Below are 23,244 nucleotides of genomic sequence, written 5' to 3'. Positions count from 1 at the left end.
TGGTTAAAGATGAAACTAACAGGTCACAGTGTAAAATTGAGGGGAGGTACAGAAACCTGCATCACAAGCCCGGTGTTATGAGGTGAATGGAACCATCAGTGCTCTACCAATCCATCAGTCTATGCATCCCCATGAATGCAGGACACTTGTGTAATTTATAACATTGCAGGAATGATCAATGGAATCCAATTCTGACAGAATGAATTAGCCTTTGTGGTAAGCCCTACATGTGATGGTGTCAATGATGTAAAGCTAACTGGCCAACCTGCAGACTGGAAGGGATTGTTAGATAGAATACAATTGGTAAGAGAAACAAATGAGCTTTGAAGGAACAATGTTTTATTTTAGTGAGTGTTTAGAGACCGGGATGTACTGCTGAAGGGAATGGGAGAGAGGGGTTCAATCCAAACAGCAAACATGGAATTTGGTTTTCATTCTGAACTGGAAGAATGTGCAGGACTGTGGTACCAACAGTGGATGCCATTGCTAAGTTAAACTGCAGAAATACACCAATGCTCCTTAGACAGCACTGTAAAAACCATGATCACTTCCATCTAAAAGGATAAGGGCAGCAGATATATGGGAAAACCATCCCCTGCCATTTCCACACCAAGCCACAAACCATCTTCAGTTGGAAATGTATCATCACTCATTCACTCTGTGCACATTTGTCTTGTTGTCCAAGGGAGAGTTCGAAGTGGAACGACGGAGAATGAGACAATTTTGTCCATCTTGCAACCAGTTCATCCACTTGTCTATATTGGATTTATTAGTCCCAGTTAATTTAACTTTCTCACACTCCTCACTTACTTTGGTTCAATATGTGGTAAACATTAAATCTGAAGATTCTTTGTTGAATGTAAATTCAGAATTGCAACGCAATATTCAAATCTTTTCCTGCAGTCCTGTTGGTATATTGGGCAGTCTGAGATGCTAACCTTAGATGTGATATCAAGACAAAGCCACTTCTGCTTGTGTTGTTGGATATTAAAGATCAGAAGGCATCAGTACTCCTGGGATTCCTCACCAATATCCCTCCCTCAATTAACATTCCACACAAACCAAACAAAATAAATCTGCAATTCTGTATGTAAATTTGCTCGCTGAGCTTCTCAAAATTTGCTAACATCTGGAATTAATCAGATGACTGTCACAACTCAATTTTGGTTATCAATATCCTGACATATAAGGTGAACATTATTGGAAAAGATTTCAGTGTAGACTATAAAGGACTATGAGGCATCTGGTGGTCATCTGTTTGAATTCTTTCCTTTACTTGTTGTTGTTGATCTTGGTGCACACTGGAGCAGTGAAGGTCTCTGATCCCACATATGGAATAACTTTTCAATGTCTCTTCCAGCTAACCTAGTGACGATTGTGATTCTCTTTCACGGAAAGTGTGGCATCACCAAAGGTACTTCTCTCTATCTGATTTCCATGGCGACAGCTGATCTACTGGTCATTGTGTTCAATATCATACTTTTAACACTGCTTTTCAAATATTTCCCAGTTTCCTTCCTGTTTTACACAGCAGTGTGCAGTTTTAACATTGTCATGGGCTATGCCGTGAAAGATTGCTCAGTCTGGCTGACCATTGCATTCACTATTGACCGCTTTGTGGCCATTTGTTGCCACAATCTGAAAGTCAGATATTGCTCTGCCAGAACAGCAGCCTCAGTGATAACCATGGTTTGTTCTGTGAGCATTTTGAGAAACATTCCATTTTACTTCAGATACCAATCTTGGGGTACATGGGGTGGTGTGCCCTGGGGCTGTGGCATCAGACCAGAGTTCTTCATTTTACCAGGGTGGGTGGCATTTTTCTGGCTCCACCAGCTGCTGAACCCATTGATCCCCTACCTCCTGATCCTGCTGTTCAATGCTCTGACCGTCAGGCACATTGTCTTGGCAAATCGGGCACGCAGGGGTCTCCGAGCTCCCAGTAACAGGGACCAGAGAGGAGATGCAGAGATGGTCAACAGGCGGAAATCCATCATCCTGCTGTTTGTTGTCTCGGGCAGTTTTATATTGCTGTGGATGCCCAAGGTCAGTGTTTTCTTACTGATGGAGATTACCAACAACCATTTTTACCCCAGTTATGACCATCCTGTTATGATCGCTGACATATCTGGGACAATGCTCTTCTACCTGAGCTCCTGTACAAACACTGCCCTTTATGCTCTGACCCAGAGTAAATTCAGAGAGGAGGTGAAGAGGGCTCTGAAATATCCCTTCACTCTCATCCGTGAATGTATCCCTACATCAAAATAAGAAAAGTGATTAAGACTGAAGTTTTTGTCCCTCTCTGTGCTCTCACCATTTCTCATCGATGCATAGTGTCCTATAGCATGGAGTTAGGCCCTTTGGTACAAACTGCTCCATGCCAACCAAAATATCCATCCACGCTAACCCCCATTTCCCTGTACTTAGCCCATATCCTTCCAATCTTTTCCTCTCCATGTATTTGTCCAAATGCCTTTGAAATGTTGTTAATGTACCCCCCTCAACCACTTCCACTGGCAGCCCATCCCATATCCATATCACCCTCTGTGTAAAAAATCTCTCTGGTTCCCTTTCATTCTTTCCCCTCTAACCTTACGCTGATGCCTTCTCGTCCTCAATTTCCCAATCCCGGGAAAATGTCTGAGTGCACTTACCCGATCCATGCCTCTCATGGTGCTAGATGCTTCGATAATGTCTCCACTCAGTCTCCTATTCTCAAAAGAAAATTGTCCTAGTTTCTCCAGACTCTCCCTATAACTCAGTTCCTTGAGTCCTGGCACCATCCTTGTAAATTTCTTTTACATTCTTTCCAGTGTGATAACATTCTTCCAATCACAAAGTGACCAAAACAGAACACAATGGTCTCCGTGCAGCCGCTCCTGGATAACTGCACCATAACTTCCCACCTTCACTACTCAGTGCCCTGACTGATAAGGTCAATGTGACAAAAGTCTTCTTCACTGCCCTGTTTACCTGTGATTCCACTTTCACAGGTCTGTGAACCTGAACTCCAAGTTCCATTGCACTCCTTAAGGCCCTACCATTCACCATGAAACTCCTCCCTTTATTTGACTTTCCCAATATGCGAGACCAAACACTTAACTGCATTAAACTCCATTTGCCATTTCTCAGCCTATTTCCCCAGGTGTCAATATCCTGCTACAATTCCTGATAACCTTCCTCACTGTCCAAGATACCACCTTGTTAAGTGTCATCTGCAAACTGACGAAGCATGTCAAAACTTGTACATTCTCATCCAAATGGTTGATATAGATAACAAACAGTAATGGTCCCAGCACCAACCCCTGAGGCATTCCATTAGTCACAGGCTTCCAGTCTGACAAGCATCCTTCCACTACTATGCTCTGCATCCTACCATCGAGCCAATTTTGTATCCAATTTGCCAGCTCATCCTGCATTACGTGCGATCTAACCTTCCAGAGCACCCTTATCAATGGCCGAACTGAAATACAAATCGGCCGGCCCTTTTCAACCTTCCTGTTCACTTCATCAATACACTCTAACAAATTTGTGAGGCATGATCTCCACATGCAAAGCCATGTTGACTTCTCCTAATCAAACCTTTCCTTGAGAAATACAGTTGTCCCACATCCTTAAAGAAAATAAGATCAGTTTTTCAAGAGGTGTCAATTTATGGGCATCTCATTCTTCCTGTGAGGTTTCAGATGACTGATAAATCTCTGACACACTCTGCTTCTCAATAAACACCCTGCCTGATATCCCTTCCAGCACAGACACCATTCCAATAGCCCCATTCCCCAAAGCCCTGTGGAGTGCAACGCATTTTGGATGGTATTTTAATATTCCGCCCAGCAGGCAGTGGTCTGGATTACCTCGTGCGCTGGATCCTGTCCAAGGGTATGAGAACGGTCAGTTTCCCGTCTGACTGGAAAACTTCCCTCACCTTCTTTTCTCTCCTTTAACCACATTGAAGGTGATTCTGTTCACGTCCGAGAGAGTATTCGGGAGGAAATAAAGAAAAATAAAGAAAAATGTACAGTATGTACTTTGTGCCTTGGTGTTACCTTATTCCTTTCACAATCCTGACATAATGCACATTGGTGCGACTTCAGAAAAAAAATGTACGTTGTTAATGTTGTGTCTTGGTTTTATGTGATTCCCTTCACCAATCTCACACGATCTATAATCATGCACACTCAAAATGTTCTCCAGGAAACAAAGACTTTAAGGTTTAAAGTGATATTTTCAGCTTGAGACACATCACTGAAGCTATTTCTGTCTCCACACATCCATAATTTGTCCTTATCGCTCATTTTACTATCATTTCTTTCGCATTCTCTCCATCTGATGGATCTACATTCATTCACAACTGTGTTCACTCATTCAAGGTATATCACTGGGATTGGCTAAAGGAGCATTTCTGACCCATCCCTAACTTGCCCGGTGGAGGGGTTGGTAGCTCACAGTGAAGCGCTTTTCTGAGGGTCTGGAGTCACCTGTCGGGTCAGACCAAACAGGGATGATGGTTTGCCCTTCCCTGATGGATATGAGTGAACCAGATGGCTTTTTATCCAGCAACAATGATGAACTGTTTCATGTTCCTTTTGAGTTTATCTCCAGATTTTCAGTGTGGGGATATCTCTGTGGTGGAATGTGGATTCGGGTTCTCAGAACATTGGATGAACAGCCCGTGATAACTCCACAAGGACATCACCTCATCCTAACTTCCCTTCTCTTCACTGAACCTCCCAGGTTTCCCTTTCTCTGCTCCTCTCCGTGTCTAAAGACAAACTCGTTCACTACATTATAATGTAGAGGTGCCAGAGTTGGACTGGGATGCACAAAGTCAGAAATCACATGACACCAGGTTATACTCCAACAGGTTATTTGAAATCACAAGCTTTCGTAGCGCTGCCCCTTCATCAGGTGAAGTGGAGGGAAGCTCACGTGGACAGATGTTACATGCGGAGAGATAATGGCAGAATAATGCCAGGAAATTGAGACAATCTAAAGAGAGCTATTGAGAGGCTGAGTAACAAAACCGTGCAGGTGATCAGACATGACGGATGGTGTGAGTGAAGTGTCAATCCCTGAATATCATGTAAAAGGATGGTCAATGATCTGATTAATTGAGACAGAGGCATAATTACAATAAATAAAACTAATGTGGTGCTGGAGTGAATTGACATGACTGGAATAACATGGTAAGTTCAAGAGGCACACACTGAGTGTCAAAACAATGTAATAAGTAATACAAAACTACACAAACTAAAACAGTAGAGAGATTCTAGCAGGTTATCCAGGTGATAGCGTCAAAACTGAACATGAAGTTAGTGTTTATAGATGTAGAACTGTGTGGTGGGGTTAGTTGTAGAATGACATGAACCCAGGATCACAGATGAAGCCATCCTCATGGGTACAGAACTTGGCTATCAGTTCCTGCTCAATGATTCTGCGTTGCTGTGTATCTCGAAGGCGACCCTTGGAGGACGTTTACCAGAAGATCAGAGGCTGAATGACCTTGCTCCCTGAATTGTTCTCCAACTGGGAGAGAACATTCCTGTCTGGGCTATTTAAGCGCGGTGTCCATTCACCTACTGCTGTAGCGTCTGCACGGCCTCACCAATATACCGTGCCTCGGGGCAGCCTTGCCTGCAGTATGTGAGGTAGACAACATTGTCCGAGTCACATGAGTCTCTGCCACGCCCGTGGTTGATGGTGTTCCCTCGTGTGATAGTAGTATCCATGGTGATGATCTGACATGTCTTGCAGAGGGTGCTGTGGCAAGGTTGTGCGGCGTTGTGGTCAATGTGATCCTGAAGGCTGGGCAGTTTGTTGGGAACGGTGGTCTGTTTAAGGTTGGGTGGTGGTTTGAAGGTGAGAAGTGGAGACGTAGGGTTGATCATGGTGAGATATTTGTCTCTATCAATGATTTGTTAAAGGCTGTGAGGAACATGGCGTAGTCATCCACTCCTAGGAAGAACTAGACGATGAAGGGCACTCTATTGACTGTGTTGGTCTGCTGGCAAAGATGCCCTGGGCATGGTGTATTAGCGAGACCGTGTAGACACTACAACAGAAGATGAATGGACACTGAGCAACAATCGCCAATCCTGGGTCCTGTGACCCTTCCTCTGCTTTTCCTCACAGTTGCTGCTGGACCTGCTGAGCTTTTCCAGCATCTTCTGTTCGTGTTCGATGTTACTCCAGACATTTGGTTTGTCTCCAGCACCACATTCTGATTAATTCGTTGCCATTATCTCTCTGCCTCATTTAATCAGATTATACACCATCCCTTCACTCGCTATTCAGCTGTTGACACTTCCCTCACACCGTCTAACACCGTTTGTCACCTGCAGAAACTTATTATTCCACACTCCACTCACAACATTTGCATGATCTTTTGATCTCTCTGCAACCTCTCCCTCACCTCCCCCCACCACCCCCCAGCCCAGCCCAGGTCTCCCTGCCTATCAATTCTGTGTTCTGAGAGCTTCACTCTCACTTCACTTGACAAAGGGGCTGTGCTCTGAAAGATTGTGATTTCAAATAAACCTGTTGGACTATAACCTGGTGTCATGTGATTTCTGACTTGGTCCACCCGAGTCCAAAACTGGCCCCTACACACCTGTGTTCAGAATGGACCATGGACCCAAGTGGGAAAAGGTATTGCTTTGAACAAAAGGACACTGTGTAGGACGGTGGTTATAGTCTTAGAATAAGCTACTGTCATAGTCCTTGGTTCAGAGAGAACGGAAACAGACCCTTCATTCCAACAAATTCAGACCAACAACAAACCTAAACTAAACTAGTCCCACCTGCCTGCTCATGGTGTATGTCCCTCCAAACTTTTCCAATTCATGTATCCATCCAAATGTCATTTAAACTTTGTCAATGTACCTGCATTCCCCACTTGCTCAGAAAGGTCAATCCGCACCATCTGTGTAAAAAGTTCGATTCTGATGTCTTTATTAAATCTTTCTCTAATCACCATTTCTGTGTCCCGTATTCAAATCTCCCCACCTGAGGGAAAAGGCAGTTAGCATCAAAATGATCGAATTTATATTCATTATTGTCTCATTGAAGAAGAAATGAATCCAAAAAAAAGTGTGCGTGTGTAACTGTGTGTGTGGAATCGATATGGGTGTGTTTGCGCGTACATGTGTGTTTGAGTGTGCATCTGTGTGCATGTGTTTGTGAGTGTGTCTGTGTGTAAGTGCATGCGTGTCTGTGTCCGAGCACATTTGTGAATATATATGAGTGTGTGTACATGTGTGGGTGAGTTTGAGTGTGTGCGTGTGTAAGTGCGTGTGTGTGAGAGAGAGAATAAGTGTGTGCGTTAGCGTGCGCTCGCGCGTGTACATGCACATTCGTTGCAATTCTGATCAGAAATGCTATTTTGGTTAGTTTTCCAAATAGCACCAGCTGTTGTGTGTTCAGGAGACTCAGGACAGTGACAATCTCTTGTTTGTTCCCTGGACAGGTCACTGCAGCCAAGTGCATGGAGAATACCAGGGTACGGAAAAGTCAGTGAAGCGAAAACATCCATATCACTTTATCGCAAAATGGGATATCTGTGTCTTCTCAGACTTTGTTTATGTGGATGGGATTTCTTAAAAGAGAGAATAATTAAATTGTAGTTACAGATTGGCATTTCAACACAGCTTTTTTTTGTGATTGGTTTAAACTGGTTTGATTATGTTAAACAGTTAAATAGCAATGAAAGCTGCAGGCCCATATTCTGTTATTACGATGTGTATATTTGGGCAATTTGGCGCTTTAATCAAATGTTCAACTTTTGGATGACTCAGTAAATAGTGGGGCTTGAGTTCCAGTGCAGAGTGGGATAAACTTGGTTAGACCACAGACAGCAAACTGCATGTTTCCAGAGGGATGTGTTTGCCACTGGAGAGAGAGCAGAGAAGATCTAACAGCTATCCCTCACCTGTCCTCTGCTCTCCCTGAAAACCCCCTGTTGAAAGGGACAGTTGAACCCCACTTTCAGAGACCCAGAAAGGTTGAATTCTGAAGGCCACTGGTTCCGCATATCATTCAGTCAGATGGTGCAGCTCCATTTTCCTCACTCACCCTTTGTCTGTCTGTACCAGAGAATTGTGCCCGTGCTAATAATGCAGGATGTAATTCATTCCCAACATGGTTAGTGACTGGGGGGAAGGTTTCCAGATCCTCACTCTACCTGAATGATTGAGGTACTTTATGATGTCAGTCTTTCAATGCACTTGGCTGACATTTAAGACTGTTTGCCCCGCCCACACACCCGTTCCTGTTTCCCCCTTTCCACACACATCATCCCATCCTTTATCTCCTCCTGTCATTCAGTTGAATCCACACTCTACATTCTCCAAAGCCCAGTACCATCTTCCTGAGGAGCGGTACCTTACACAACGATGAACTTACACAGATCAAGTGTAACCAAGAGTTTATCAAACTGAAGCCTAACTGGGTTCCCTTTCCATTTCAAACACCATTGAGGAAGGATGGCACTGCTCTGAGGATCTTGAATGTTTCTCAATTTCCTCACCCTGATTGTCACACAGGGATGGTTGGATCTGCTATCCTGGTACAACGTTAAATTTCTCACTCTGTGGAAACTGACACAGCTGACCTTTCTGTGGCACATTGCAGTTCCACCATTAGATCCCATGACAAACCAAAATTTCAGTCTCTCCATCAGGTGGAAAACTCTTTGTTTACTTTATGACCAACTTTAAATATGCTGTTCGTGTCTATCATCACTTCCATAGCAACTGTTCTATGTTCACTGGTAAGTACTCACATTCCCAGTCTGTGACTTTAAACTGAACCATACAGTATCAATGGTGGTTTTCCACTTGAATTTGCATTCTTGCACATGATCCTGATAAGTGCCAGACAATAACTGCAACAAAGTACTTTCTTTCTTAATGATAATTTGATTAGCCGATCCATCATTTGCCATTATGCAGAACACTGAATCCATGCTTCAAAGAGTAAAACACAGAATCGCTAGCAGATCTGTCCAGTGTGTGTATTAACTTGACTGGAACAAACTTAGCAACTCAGTGATATGAACAAATACACAACTGTTGCTGAATGTGCCGTGATATTGGGTTCCTTTGGAATTGGAACCATTGCACCTGGGTGCTGTGTTGACCTCGAACAGTGTGAGTTCGGGTGTGTAAAACATCCATGAGCTGAGCACAGCTGAGTTCCAATGGACTCAGTTGGATGGGGATGGGTTGAGTTGGACTCCAATTGATGGAGCAGGAATGGGCTCGGTTGAAATCCATGTCGTTGCTTTATTGTTTTATTCAGTGGAAGATTGCTACATTTTGATATTGATTAGAAATGTGTTTCAAGTTCATTTTAAAATCTGAGAAATAAAATGTTTCCCATTATTTTAAGATCATTTCAATTGCAAGTACTATTTCTGATCTCCTTAATACACAATGCACCGTTGAAAACATCCTCTCGAGAAGATAAAGGACAGCAGTCTGTTGCTGTCCCTTAATTCCAGGATGTGAGCCCTCCATGGACAATAATATATTGAGTGACTGATGTGAAACTAAACTGAAAGAAAGTAGGAGATGAACAAGAAATAATAATAATGAATGCTATCAGAAAAGGGTTTGGAAAACAACCACAAGTTTTATTTTTACGGAACATTCCTTAGGGAGTGCTGTTTGCAATCCTTTTGCATCTCCACATGGAATAAACCAGTGTAGTGGAACTGTGCTATGTAATGGGGATGGGGTTGAAGAGAGTGCTGACTAGATTTGAACTAACATGAGACATCACACATGGTGTTTACGATCATGTATAAATGAGTGTTGATTCTTATTTCAGGAGCTCAGTCCAGACTCCAAGCCCTGCGCGAGAGTTAATGAATGAGGTCACCCAACATTAACAATGCAAGGACCAATAATTCTACAGAGCTTATTCGCTTTCCTCCATTTCTTTGCAATTGTCTGTGTTCCAGGTGAGGAGATCTTCCCCGTTACTGAGTGTGGTGTTTATAGTTCGGTCTGTGTTTTATGGTGAGATGTTTGATGGATTACTTTGGAAGCGTGTGTGGATGGACTGATTGAAGGAGTGACCTTGGGGAAGCTGCAGTGCCATTTTTCCGGAATGGTACAGGAATGAGAATCCTCAGTTGTATGGAGAGAGGAAAGAGGTTGCCCAGTGTCCTTGGAATTGAAAATGGTGGGGAATGCAGGGATGGCGGGATAGAGAGCGTGAGCAGAATAAACCCCAAAACCTGAAGAAATTACCCCTGGAGCCTGCTTCACTAATAAATCGGATCTCGGATGATCTTAGATTCCCCACATCCTGCTCTTCCCCCATTACCCTTGATCCTCCGACTGATCGAGAATCTAGTAAGGCAGCCTAAAATATACAAAAGATTTTTATATCTCACAGCTAACAATGGCAAAGATTTTGAAAGACTCACAACCCACTGAGGGAAGACATTCCCTTCAGTTCAGTGTTAAATTTCAGCTCCTATATTCTGAGACGGTGCCCCCTTGTCCTAGAGCCTCCCATGAGGGGAAACATCCTCTCAGCATTGACCCTGTCCAGCCCCTTAAGAATCCTCATTCTTTCAATGATGTCACCTCCCAGTCTTCTTAACTTCAGTGACTACCGTCTTAACCTGCGTAATCTTTGCAAACGAGACAAATCCTCCAGGGATCTTGCTACAGTACCTTCTCTGAACTGCCTGTAATGAAATGATAAATGATGGGACCAAATCTTCTCACATTTCTCCAGATGTGGTCTCCACAGAACCTCGTTCAGTTGCAGTAAGAATTCCCTACTCTTATACTACAACCCCCTGGAAGTCAGGGACAAATTCCATTGACCTTCCTGATGATCTGCTGCTCCTGTCTGCCAGCTTTCTGTGTTTGATGTACAAGTCTCCCCAAGCACTTTGGCATTGTAGCTTTCATAAGAAAAAAAAACCTTCCCAGGTAAGGTAGCGCGACACCAGCTTCCGGGTCCTCTAGGCGCTTAAAAAATTTAAATTTTAGCCGTTAAAATTGGACTATACCCGCGACTTAAAAAAAAACACCACCAGACAGCCGTTACCTGCTCCGCCGAGAGAGTGAGAGCACTTTTACTTTGTTGGTTCATGGATCCGAGTAGGAAAAGGTATTGCTTTTAACAAAAGGGCACGGTGTCAGAAATGGACAAGAGAACGATCATCGAAATTGTGAGATTTATATTCATTGTTTTTTCTTTAAAGAAGAAAGTAATCCCAAAAAAGACAGTGTGCGCGTGTGTACGTGTCCATGTGTGAGTGGATGGTATATGAGTGTGTGTGTGAGTGTACGTGTGTGTGTGAGAATTTGTGCGTGTGGGAATGTGTGCATATGTTTGTGTGTACGTGTGTGTGTGTGGATGTGTGCGTGTGTGTATCTGTGTGTGTGTTTGTGTGTGTGTGTATGTATGTGTGAGTGTGTGTGTGAGAATGTGTACATCAGTTTAAGTGTTTGTGTGTGTATGTGTGCGTGTGTGCGTGTATGTGTGCGTGTGTGGGTCTGTGTGTGCATTCAGAATCATTCTGATCAGAAACACGATTTGAATCCATTTTACAACATGCACCAGTTGTGGTGTATTCAGGAGAGCTCAGCAAAGTAACAATCTCTTGCTCACTCACGACAGCCCATTGTGTGGAGAATACAGGGTTCGGAACCAGCCTGCGAAGACAGAGCATGCGTGTCACTCTCTGCCCTATCTGCGTGGGGAACTGAATGAAGACACCCTGGTAGATAGGTAATCCTTCTCAGTGTTCCTCTGTTCTCTCTGAAAACCCTCTGTTAAAAAGGACAATTGGAAGTTACTTCCAGAGACACAGAAACAACACATTTTCAAACAGCGAATGGGAAATTGAGAATTGGTGTTCCTGCAAACTCATGTCATCATCAAACATTTGGAAGGGATCAAAAGAATCTTAAAGAGAACAACATATCAGTCCCTGCCAACTCAACTGGAACGACTGAATAGTGTTTCCTTCATGAAATTTTATAACAAACATAATATTTGTGTCTTCTCTGGTTTTGCTTGTGTGAATGGGATTACATAAAAGAGCTAACAATTAAACTTTCATTACAGTTTGGCAACTCAACACGGCAATTTTTGTCATTGGTTTAAACTGGTTTAATTATATTAAACAGTTAAATAGCAAAGAAAACTGCAGGCCTGTATTCTTGTAGTATGATGTGTATTGTTGGGCAACTTGTTGCTTTAAATAAGTGTTCAACTTTTTGATGACTCAGGAAATAGTGGGGCTTGATTTCCAGTGCACAGTGGGATAAACTTGGTTAGACCACAGACAGCAAACTACACATTTCCAAAGGGATGTGTTTGCCACTGGAGAGAGAGCAGAGAAGATCTAACAGCTCTCCCTCACCTCCCCTCTGCTCTCCCTGAAAACCCCGCTGTTGAAAGGGAGAGTTGAACCCCACTTTCAGAGACCCAGAAAGGGTGAATTCTGAAGCCCACTGGTGCTGCATATCATTCAGTCAGATGGTGCAACTCCATTTTCCACACTCACCCTTTGTCTGTTTGTAGAAGAGAATTGTGCCCGTGCTAATAATGCAGGATGTAATTCATTCCCAGCATGCTTAGTGATTGGGGGGAAGGTTTCCAGATCCTTAATCTACCTGAATGATTGAGGTACTTTATGATGTCAGTCCTTCAATGTACTTGGATCAAATTTTAACACTTCATGCCCCACTCACACACCTGTTCCTCTTTCCCCCTTTACAGACATAATCCCATCCCGTATCATTCAGCTGAATCCACACTGTACATTCTCCAAAGGCCAGTACCACCTTCCTGAGGAGCGGTCCCTTACACAGTGATGAACTTACACAGATCAAGTGTAACCATGGGTTTATCAAACTGAAGCCTAACTGGGTTCCCTTTCCATTCCAAACACCATTGAGGAAGGATGGCACTGTTCTGACCACCTTGAATGTTTCTCTACTTCCTCACCCTGATTGTCACACACGGAGAGATGGATCTGCTTTCTTGATGCAACGTTGAATTTCATGTTATGCAGAAACTACCACAACTGACCTTTCTGTGACACGAGTCATTTCAGTCGTTCGATCACATGAGAACTCAAATTTCCAGTGGCTCCATCAGGTGGAAAGCTGCCTTTACCTACTTTGTGACCTGCTCATTTCTCTCATCACTTCCTTAGTAACTGCTCCATGTTCATTGGTAAGTGTTAACATTCCCAGTCCATGTCTTAACACCAACCCATACAGTATCATTGTTGGGGCTCCACTTGAAGTTGTATACTTGCTCGATGTCCTAATGTGTGCAAAATAAAAAAAAATGCAACAAAGTAAGTCCTTTTGCATTCATACTTTGATGAGTTAGTCCATTATCAGTCAGGATTTATAACAGAGGTTCCATGCTTTAAATGCACAGCACAAAATTGGCAGCACATCTGTCCAGCAGTGCGCAGTAACCGGACTGGAACAAATTCAGTAACTTGGTGATTGGCTCAATCACATAACTGGTCAGTATTGGTAGTAGGAGCAAGCGAGTCAATGATTTGGGCATAAGCCCTTCATCAGGAATGCGGGGTGAGAGAGTGTGTCCAAGGGGGCTGGGTGATAGATGGGAGGGACTGGGGCTGGCGGGGTGAAGGTAGCTAGAAAGAAGATAGGTCAATGAAAGTGGAAGTGGTGACAGCGATAGTTCAGAGCAATGGGTGGAGCAGATAACAGTGATGCAGGATGGATGGTAGGACAGTTCAAGAGGGCAGTGCCAAGTTGATGGGTTAGATCTGAGATAAGGTGGGGGTAGAGGAAAGAAGGAAACTGGTCAAGTCAATGTTGATTCCAGGCACAAGATGAGGTGTTCTTCCTCCAGGGAGTGGGTGGCCAGACTTTGGCGGTGGAGGAGACCCTGGACTTGCATGTCCTTGGTGGAGTGGGAGGGGAAGTTGTAGTTTTCAGCCACAGGTTGGTGAGGATGCTGTATGCCTGTGTCCCAGAGGTGTTCTCTGAGACATTCAGCAAGTTGGCGCTCTGTCTACCCAGTGCAGAGGAGACCATATCGAGAGCAATAGGCACAGGAGACAAGGTGTGTGGAGGAACATGTAAATCTCTGTCGGTTGTGGAAGGATCCTTTGGGACCTTAGATTCAGGTGAGGGGGTGATGTGGGCACAAGTTTTACGACTACAGTGGTGGCAAGGGAATGTGCCAAGTGCCAATATCCAGAAATAACAAATCATGCTCTGCCATTTTCGCCACCTACAGTCAGACCCTGCAACCAGGGATGTAGTTTCCTCTTCATCCTTATCCTTGTTCTGCAGAGACAATTCCCCCTACGACTCCCTAATTAGGTTCACGCCCACCACCCACCAACCCACCCTTCACTCACGCCACCTTACCCTGCCACTGCAAGAGGTGTAGAACCTACCACATCACGTCTCACCCCAACTTCATCCAAGGCCGCAGAGAATCTCTCAAGATCTGACAGAGATGTTCCCGAACCACATCAACTGTGCTTGATGCTCTCAATGTGGTCTCCTACACACCGGGGAGACAGGGCACCAACTTGCTGAATGTTTCAGAGAATATTTCCAGGACACACACACACACACACAGACACGAAACAAACTCTCTGCCCTGTGACCAACCACTTCAACTCCCCCTACCACTCCAACATCCCCTCCCACACCACCGTGAACATGCTGATCCTGGGCCTCCTCCCCCATCAAACTCTAGCCACCCGCTGTCTGGTGGAAGATCGCCTCATCTTCCACATTAGGACTCTCCAACCACGTGGGATCAATGTCGATTTCACCAGTTTCCCCATCTCCTCTCCCCCCGACCTTATCCCAGATCCAACATTCCAACTCGACACCACCCTCTTGAACTGTCCTAACTGTCCACCTTCCTTCCCACCTATCGGCTCCACCCGCCACACTGACTATCACCATCACCCCTCACCTTCATCCATCAATTGCATTCCGAGTTACCACCCTCCTATTTATCTCTCAGCCCACTTTGCACTAACCCTCACATTCCTGATGAAGAGCTGAGATCTGAAACATCAACTCTCCTGTTCCTCAGATGCTGCCTGACCCTTCTGTGCTTTTCCACCACCACTCGTTTTGACTCTAATCTCCAGCAACTGCAGTCTCCACTATCTCCACAAACGCATAACTGGTACTAGACGTGCCCTGACATTCCTTTAGAATTGGAATCATTGTACCCGGGTGTTGTTTTGAACTTGAGCAGACTGAGTTCAGACGTGTGAAATATCCATGAGCTGAGCTCAGCTGAGTTCCAATGGACTCAGTTGAATGAAGATGGAACTGATGAAGCAGGAATGGGCTCGGTTGGAGTCCATGTAATTGCTTTATTGTTTTATTTAGCGGTAAGTTTGTTACTAATTGACATTCATTACAAAAGAGTTTGATGTGAATTTTAAAAATCTGCTTGAGAAACATAATGATTTCTATTATTTTAAGACTATTTCAATTGCAAGTACAATTTCTGTGCTACGGAAAAGTCAAAGTACAGTTGGGAACATCCTCTTGAAAAGATAAAGGACAGCTGCCTATAGCTGTCCCTTAATTCCAGGATGTAAACCCACCATCGACAATAACATACTAGATTGAGTGACTGACCCATGAAACAAAACTGAAAGAAGATAGATGATGAACAAAATAAAGATAAACAAATGCTGTCAGAACCAAGGTTTGGAAAATAACACGTTTTTTTCAAGGAATTTTCTTTAGGGAGTGCTGTTCACAATCCCTTTTCATTTCCATGTGGAATATTCCAGTGTTGTGGGAGTGTGAAATGTAATGTGGATGCTTTTAAAGAGACTGCTTAATAGATTAGAACTAACACCACACGGTGTTTACGATCATGTATAAGGGAGTGTTGACTCTTATCTCAGGAGCTCAGTCCAGACTCCAAGCCCTGCGCGAGAGTTAATGAATGAGATCACCCAACATTAACAATGCAAGGACCAATAATTCTACAGATCTTATTCGCTTTCTTCCATTTCTTTGCAATTGTCTGTGTTCCAGGTGAGGAGATCTTCCCCGTTACTGAATGTGGTGTTTATAGTTCGGTCTGTGTTTTATGTGTAATATTTAATGGATTAGTTTGGAAGCGGGATGTGGATGGTCTGATTGGAGGAAACCTGCAGTGCCAATTGATTGGAATTTTATCAGTTATGTGGAGAGAGGAGAGGTTGCTCAATGTTCTCGGAACTTGAGATGATGTGGAGGTGTGTGTGGGGTGGGTTGGACGCGGGTGTGTAGAGACGTCGGTAGAATAAACCTTGAAGGAATTTTCCCTCCAGTCTGCTTCAACAATAAATCTTGGCTGATCCGACGTTCCACACATTCTTCTCTTTCCCCATAACCCTTGATTCTTGACTGATCAAAAATCTAGTCATGGAACCGAAGATATGCAAAAGGTCATTTTATACCCCACAGCTATCAATGGTCAAGAATATGAAAGACTCAGAATCCTCAGATTAGACATCCCTCCTCATCTCAATCTTAAATTTTCACCCCTATACGCTGAGACTGGGCCCTTTTTTGCCTCGACTTCCCCATGAGGAGAAACATTGTCTTAGTATTTCCCCTGTCCAGCCCCTTAAGATCCTTCATTCTTACAATGATATGACCTTCCATTATCTAAACTGCAGTGACAAGAGTCCAATCTGTTTAAACTTCTATCATAAGACAATCTCTCCACATCAGGGATCTTTCTGGTGAACATTCTTTGAACTGTCTGAAGCAAAATGCTAACCTTCCTGAAATAACGGGATCAAAACTGTTCACATTTCTCCAGATGTGGTCTCCCCAGCACCTTGCACTAATCCCCTACTCTTAACCCCCTTTGAACAAGGGCCAGCATTCCATGGCCCTTCTCGATTACCTGCTGCATCTGCATTTTCGCTTTCTGTGTTTCATTCACAAGTTTCCCCATGTCTCTTTGTGTTGTAGATTTCTGCAGTTTTCAACAATAGAGATGATTAAAATTATGACAACAAGTCAAAGGAAAATGATGTCTCCCATACCAGGAGTTTCATTAGGCAGAGAACAGACATTGTGCACAGTGGTACAAGGTCAAGGTTTGGAAATTGGCTTGATGTTTAAGCAATACCATTACTTTGATTTGAATTCTGTCCCTGAGCACGCACCGTAAAGTGAAGTTTGTAATGAACATCTTTTAAAAAAGAAATTCGGTAACAGTGGATACATAGAGAGATTTTAGAGAATTGTACACTGTCCAGGGACTGGAAAGTTTCACAAAGTGCTTCATCTGATCAATGGTGTTGATAGAACAGAGGAGTGGAATGGTTCTGGTGACTAGATGTTTGTAAGCCGAGGAAATCGATTCTCTGCAGTTCTTACTCAGACCAAAACTGAACGGAGATTTCCATTTCCAGCCAGGGATTGTTGTCAGCTCAATTCACTGATTCCGAAGGGACTGGAGGGAGATGACAGTTCCACATTTTAAGATGTGCACTGATTAAGAATGGTTAAAGATGAAACTAACAGGTCACAGTGTAAAATTGAGGGGAGGTACAGAAACCTGCATCACAAGCCCGGTGTTATGAGGTGAATGGAACCATCAGTGCTCTACCAATCCATCAGTCTATGCATCCCCATGAATGCAGGACACTTGTGTAATTTATAACATTGCAGGAATGATCAATGGAATCCAATTCTGACAGAATGAATTAGCCTTTGTGGTAAGCCCTACATGTGATGGTGTCAATGATGTAAAGCTAACTGGCCAACCTGCAGACTGGAAGGGATTGTTAGATAGAATACAATTGGTAAGAGAAACAAATGAGCTTTGAAGGAACAATGTTTTATTTTAGTGAGTGTTTAGAGACCGGGATGTACTGCTGAAGGGAATGGGAGAGAGGGGTTCAATCCAAACAGCAAACATGGAATTTGGTTTTCATTCTGAACTGGAAGAATGTGCAGGACTGTGGTACCAACAGTGGATGCCATTGCTAAGTTAAACTGCAGAAATACACCAATGCTCCTTAGACAGCACTGTAAAAACCATGATCACTTCCATCTAAAAGGATAAGGGCAGCAGATATATGGGAAAACCATCCCCTGCCATTTCCACACCAAGCCACAAACCATCTTCAGTTGGAAATGTATCATCACTCATTCACTCTGTGCACATTTGTCTTGTTGTCCAAGGGAGAGTTCGAAGTGGAACGACGGAGAATGAGACAATTTTGTCCATCTTGCAACCAGTTCATCCACTTGTCTATATTGGATTTATTAGTCCCAGTTAATTTAACTTTCTCACACTCCTCACTTACTTTGGTTCAATATGTGGTAAACATTAAATCTGAAGATTCTTTGTTGAATGTAAATTCAGAATTGCAACGCAATATTCAAATCTTTTCCTGCAGTCCTGTTGGTATATTGGGCAGTCTGAGATGCTAACCTTAGATGTGATATCAAGACAAAGCCACTTCTGCTTGTGTTGTTGGATATTAAAGATCAGAAGGCATCAGTACTCCTGGGATTCCTCACCAATATCCCTCCCTCAATTAACATTCCACACAAACCAAACAAAATAAATCTGCAATTCTGTATGTAAATTTGCTCGCTGAGCTTCTCAAAATTTGCTAACATCTGGAATTAATCAGATGACTGTCACAACTCAATTTTGGTTATCAATATCCTGACATATAAGGTGAACATTATTGGAAAAGATTTCAGTGTAGACTATAAAGGACTATGAGGCATCTGGTGGTCATCTGTTTGAATTCTTTCCTTTACTTGTTGTTGTTGATCTTGGTGCACACTGGAGCAGTGAAGGTCTCTGATCCCACATATGGAATAACTTTTCAATGTCTCTTCCAGCTAACCTAGTGATGATTGTGATTCTCTTTCACGGAAAGTGTGGCATCACCAAAGGTACTTCTCTCTATCTGATTTCCATGGCGACAGCTGATCTACTGGTCATTGTGTTCAATATCATACTTTTAACACTGCTTTTCAAATATTTCCCAGTTTCCTTCCTGTTTTACACAGCAGTGTGCAGTTTTAACATTGTCATGGGCTATGCCGTGAAAGATTGCTCAGTCTGGCTGACCATTGCATTCACTATTGACCTCTTTGTGGCCATTTGTTGCCACAATCTGAAAGTCAGATATTGCTCTGCCAGAACAGCAGCCTCAGTGATAACCATGGTTTGTTCTGTGAGCATTTTGAGAAACATTCCATTTTACTTCAGATACCAATCTTGGGGTACATGGGGTGGTGTGCCCTGGGGCTGTGGCATCAGACCAGAGTTCTTCATTTTACCAGGGTGGGTGGCATTTTTCTGGCTCCACCAGCTGCTGAACCCATTGATCCCCTACCTCCTGATCCTGCTGTTCAATGCTCTGACCGTCAGGCACATTGTCTTGGCAAATCGGGCACGCAGGGGTCTCCGAGCTCCCAGTAACAGGGACCAGAGAGGAGATGCAGAGATGGTCAACAGGCGGAAATCCATCATCCTGCTGTTTGTTGTCTCGGGCAGTTTTATATTGCTGTGGATGCCCAAGGTCAGTGTTTTCTTACTGATGGAGATTACCAACAACCATTTTTACCCCAGTTATGACCATCCTGTTATGATCGCTGACATATCTGGGACAATGCTCTTCTACCTGAGCTCCTGTACAAACACTGCCCTTTATGCTCTGACCCAGAGTAAATTCAGAGAGGAGGTGAAGAGGGCTCTGAAATATCCCTTCACTCTCATCCGTGAATGTATCCCTACATCAAAATAAGAAAAGTGATTAAGACTGAAGTTTTTGTCCCTCTCTGTGCTCTCACCATTTCTCATCGATGCATAGTGTCCTATAGCATGGAGTTAGGCCCTTTGGTACAAACTGCTCCATGCCAACCAAAATATCCATCCACGCTAACCCCCATTTCCCTGTACTTAGCCCATATCCTTCCAATCTTTTCCTCTCCATGTATTTGTCCAAATGCCTTTGAAATGTTGTTAATGTACCCCCCTCAACCACTTCCACTGGCAGCCCATCCCATATCCATATCACCCTCTGTGTAAAAAATCTCTCTGGTTCCCTTTCATTCTTTCCCCTCTAACCTTACGCTGATGCCTTCTCGTCCTCAATTTCCCAATCCCGGGAAAATGTCTGAGTGCACTTACCCGATCCATGCCTCTCATGGTGCTAGATGCTTCGATAATGTCTCCACTCAGTCTCCTATTCTCAAAAGAAAATTGTCCTAGTTTCTCCAGACTCTCCCTATAACTCAGTTCCTTGAGTCCTGGCACCATCCTTGTAAATTTCTTTTACATTCTTTCCAGTGTGATAACATTCTTCCAATCACAAAGTGACCAAAACAGAACACAATGGTCTCCGTGCAGCCGCTCCTGGATAACTGCACCATAACTTCCCACCTTCACTACTCAGTGCCCTGACTGATAAGGTCAATGTGACAAAAGTCTTCTTCACTGCCCTGTTTACCTGTGATTCCACTTTCACAGGTCTGTGAACCTGAACTCCAAGTTCCATTGCACTCCTTAAGGCCCTACCATTCACCATGAAACTCCTCCCTTTATTTGACTTTCCCAATATGCGAGACCAAACACTTAACTGCATTAAACTCCATTTGCCATTTCTCAGCCTATTTCCCCAGGTGTCAATATCCTGCTACAATTCCTGATAACCTTCCTCACTGTCCAAGATACCACCTTGTTAAGTGTCATCTGCAAACTGACGAAGCATGTCAAAACTTGTACATTCTCATCCAAATGGTTGATATAGATAACAAACAGTAATGGTCCCAGCACCAACCCCTGAGGCATTCCATTAGTCACAGGCTTCCAGTCTGACAAGCATCCTTCCACTACTATGCTCTGCATCCTACCATCGAGCCAATTTTGTATCCAATTTGCCAGCTCATCCTGCATTACGTGCGATCTAACCTTCCAGAGCACCCTTATCAATGGCCGAACTGAAATACAAATCGGCCGGCCCTTTTCAACCTTCCTGTTCACTTCATCAATACACTCTAACAAATTTGTGAGGCATGATCTCCACATGCAAAGCCATGTTGACTTCTCCTAATCAAACCTTTCCTTGAGAAATACAGTTGTCCCACATCCTTAAAGAAAATAAGATCAGTTTTTCAAGAGGTGTCAATTTATGGGCATCTCATTCTTCCTGTGAGGTTTCAGATGACTGATAAATCTCTGACACACTCTGCTTCTCAATAAACACCCTGCCTGATATCCCTTCCAGCACAGACACCATTCCAATAGCCCCATTCCCCAAAGCCCTGTGGAGTGCAACGCATTTTGGATGGTATTTTAATATTCCGCCCAGCAGGCAGTGGTCTGGATTACCTCGTGCGCTGGATCCTGTCCAAGGGTATGAGAACGGTCAGTTTCCCGTCTGACTGGAAAACTTCCCTCACCTTCTTTTCTCTCCTTTAACCACATTGAAGGTGATTCTGTTCACGTCCGAGAGAGTATTCGGGAGGAAATAAAGAAAAATAAAGAAAAATGTACAGTATGTACTTTGTGCCTTGGTGTTACCTTATTCCTTTCACAATCCTGACATAATGCACATTGGTGCGACTTCAGAAAAAAAATGTACGTTGTTAATGTTGTGTCTTGGTTTTATGTGATTCCCTTCACCAATCTCACACGATCTATAATCATGCACACTCAAAATGTTCTCCAGGAAACAAAGACTTTAAGGTTTAAAGTGATATTTTCAGCTTGAGACACATCACTGAAGCTATTTCTGTCTCCACACATCCATAATTTGTCCTTATCGCTCATTTTACTATCATTTCTTTCGCATTCTCTCCATCTGATGGATCTACATTCATTCACAACTGTGTTCACTCATTCAAGGTATATCACTGGGATTGGCTAAAGGAGCATTTCTGACCCATCCCTAACTTGCCCGGTGGAGGGGTTGGTAGCTCACAGTGAAGCGCTTTTCTGATGGTCTGGAGTCACCTGTCGGGTCAGACCAAACAGGGATGATGGTTTGCCCTTCCCTGATGGATATGAGTGAACCAGATGGCTTTTTATCCAGCAACAATGATGAACTGTTTCATGTTCCTTTTGAGTTTATCTCCAGATTTTCAGTGTGGGGATATCTCTGTGGTGGAATGTGGATTCGGGTTCTCAGAACATTGGATGAACAGCCCGTGATAACTCCACAAGGACATCACCTCATCCTAACTTCCCTTCTCTTCACTGAACCTCCCAGGTTTCCCTTTCTCTGCTCCTCTCCGTGTCTAAAGACAAACTCGTTCACTACATTATAATGTGGAGGTGCCAGAGTTGGACTGGGATGCACAAAGTCAGAAATCACATGACACCAGGTTATACTCCAACAGGTTATTTGAAATCACAAGCTTTCGGAGCGCTGCCCCTTCATCAGGTGAAGTGGAGGGAAGCTCACGTGGACAGATGTTACATGCGGAGAGATAATGGCAGAATAATGCCAGGAAATTGAGACAATCTAAAGAGAGCTATTGAGAGGCTGAGTAACAAAACCGTGCAGGTGATCAGACATGACGGATGGTGTGAGTGAAGTGTCAATCCCTGAATATCATGTAAAAGGATGGTCAATGATCTGATTAATTGAGACAGAGGCATAATTACAATAAATAAAACTAATGTGGTGCTGGAGTGAATTGACATGACTGGAATAACATGGTAAGTTCAAGAGGCACACACTGAGTGTCAAAACAATGTAATAAGTAATACAAAACTACACAAACTAAAACAGTAGAGAGATTCTAGCAGGTTATCCAGGTGATAGCGTCAAAACTGAACATGAAGTTAGTGTTTATAGATGTAGAACTGTGTGGTGGGGTTAGTTGTAGAATGACATGAACCCAGGATCACAGATGAAGCCATCCTCATGGGTACAGAACTTGGCTATCAGTTCCTGCTCAATGATTCTGCGTTGCTGTGTATCTCGAAGGCGACCCTTGGAGGACGTTTACCAGAAGATCAGAGGCTGAATGACCTTGCTCCCTGAATTGTTCTCCAACTGGGAGAGAACATTCCTGTCTGGGCTATTTAAGCGCGGTGTCCATTCACCTACTGCTGTAGCGTCTGCACGGCCTCACCAATATACCGTGCCTCGGGGCAGCCTTGCCTGCAGTATGTGAGGTAGACAACATTGTCCGAGTCACATGAGTCTCTGCCACGCCCGTGGTTGATGGTGTTCCCTCGTGTGATAGTAGTATC

This window comes from Hemiscyllium ocellatum, chromosome 38, assembly GCF_020745735.1.
Source record: "Hemiscyllium ocellatum isolate sHemOce1 chromosome 38, sHemOce1.pat.X.cur, whole genome shotgun sequence".
In the NCBI taxonomy this organism is placed as follows: domain Eukaryota; kingdom Metazoa; phylum Chordata; class Chondrichthyes; order Orectolobiformes; family Hemiscylliidae; genus Hemiscyllium; species Hemiscyllium ocellatum.
This window is presented reverse-complemented; position numbering follows the sequence as displayed.